Raw genomic sequence first — 2,500 nt, forward strand, 5'->3', positions numbered from 1 at the left:
CCGGTTTTTAAAATGGCATTAGTTTTAATATCAAAATATCATGAAAATCAATACATAACATTTAATAAAAACATGAGAACTACGTGAAAATGAACACGCAGTAATCCAGTGGAAAAATAATTATGTTAACTTATTGTTATCTATATCGAAAACCTCTTTCTGGCGTTTAGGAAACAAATGTTTGAAAAATAAAAAATAGTTTCAATATCAAAATATTATGAAAATCAATACATAACATTTAATAAGAGATTCAGGCAAGATATAATGTACAAGATGTAATGCATATTCCATTCCTTGACAAGCCACAACCCGTTACTAATGAAATATACTTAACCGCAGCTTTATCCAATATGTTAATGCTTCTGAAAAATGTTGAAGGTGTGGTACACGAAGCTTGAATATCTGCAGTCCCTATCAAAAGTTAAAAGCCTTGCGCTTTATATTAATCAAATACGCTCTTGAATTAGAAATAAAATCTTATTAAAATGATAAGCTGTTCTTCGAGATGAACACCCATTCGTGTTGGAATAACCCAACAAATTGTGAGTTATGAATAGTAGTTATTTAGTGACGTGTTATAATTCCTAGTTTTCTTGCATGTTTTAAAATATAGTTTCAGCACATAACCTAAATTTACGTGAGAAACTAATTCCTACTTGTGAGGAAAAAATAAGAATGTATGTTTATCTATGATATATCAGTGTGGGAAGTGGAGGGGGGAGAGATGTGAGGAGGACGGGGGAGGGGGGAAGAGATATAGTGGGGGAGGGGGGAGGATAGCAAACAAGGAACTAGAACCTTCTTCCAGGAAATTTGTCTTCGTTTGAGATACAAAGAAACAAATGAAATTTGTTTTGATAAGATCATAATAAGGCTTAGTGTCATAAACATTAACTTCTGGAATTGGTAGTATTAGTGAAATGAAATGGCAAAACAGTGTGAAATAATAATAATTAAATTATGTTGCCATCATAATTATAATTATTGTTATGTTGACTTGTCTTGTAAATAAGGCAAACAATAGAAAATATACAAAATATAGTCATTATAATATGGTACTGATATTTATGTTTTTTTTCCTATATTCAAGATCCCAGTGTTTTATTTCTTTCCAAAACAATGTGGATTACAGTTAAAATTTCCCCAACATATAATAAGCTAATCAAAATAATCAGTGGATAGTTTTTGCTATTAGAAACGATTCTGAGAAACTTATTTGAAGTTATGTATGAATATAAAGTCACAAAATAAATTATATTTCACTTCAGAGACAAAATCAGGTTCTATTTTGATTTTCAAAATCAAATCAGGTTAAATTTAAATCATAAAGTTACCAGGTTATATTTAAATTTTCAAGTTACAACTTACATTTTAAACTGCAGAAATATCAATCTTTAACTCACAGAATTTCTAAAAGGACGAAATTAAGTTATATTTTCATTTCAGAGTCAAAATCGGGTTGTACTATAACTTTTCGAAAAAAAAAAGGGTTATATCTAAATTTTCAAGTTACAACTTAACTTTTAAATTATAAATATATAAAGATTTAATTCACAGTATATGCGAATTTTAAAAATACTAAGAGTCAATATAATTCAGACGCGGTACAGTTACATGCTGAAACTAAATAATACTCTGTAGCTATGACTTGACTAAGATAAACATCCTAGTACTGAAACAAAATTAATTATGAATATCAAAGTAGCATTAAATCCTAAACAAAAACTAGCATACTATTAACAAATACACATTGTAGCTACATTAGATAAGATAAACATTAAAATAGTGATTTCATTGATGGGGGGGGGGGGTTTTCTGGCATCCTGAAATTTAAGGTCATTGACGCCGATATCCTTTATTGTAAATGAAAAAAAAAAATAAAAGAATATTCAATTATAACCAAAAAGGCAAAGATGTCATTTGAAAAGTTAAATGTCTTTCAGAAGACCTGATTCTGAAACAAAGTAAATTATGAAAATCAAAGTTAGAATTAAACCCTAAACAAAAACTAGCATACTATTCACAAATACACATTGTAGGCATTACCAAACAATAAAATGTATATTACAAGAAGAAAAAAAAATTACTCGACATAAGATAATCATCACTGTGCTGAAACAAAGTAAATTATGAAAATCAAAGTTAGCATTAAACCCGAAACAAAAACTAACATACTATTCATAAATACACATTGTAGCTATTACCAAACAATAAAATGAACATTACAAGAGAACAAAAATAATAAAATAAAAAATTCTGACCCAACCTTCGACTCGTGCTAGATAATCCTGTCTTTCGGACCTGCGTTCTCTTTGGTGTATCACCACGAGCTTAACCTTGGTCTTACCTCAACCACGTTTTATTTTCTGTATTTTAAATATTTTTTTTATATTTTTCCTCTCACATTCCTCCCAGAGAACATATGACATTTACTGCGTTACTTAGAAAAAAAAAAGGAAAAAAAAAATTTCATTCGTAGTATTCTGGCATCGGTTTCCAC

Source organism: Palaemon carinicauda, chromosome 28 (assembly GCF_036898095.1).
Source record: "Palaemon carinicauda isolate YSFRI2023 chromosome 28, ASM3689809v2, whole genome shotgun sequence".
Taxonomy (NCBI): domain Eukaryota; kingdom Metazoa; phylum Arthropoda; class Malacostraca; order Decapoda; family Palaemonidae; genus Palaemon; species Palaemon carinicauda.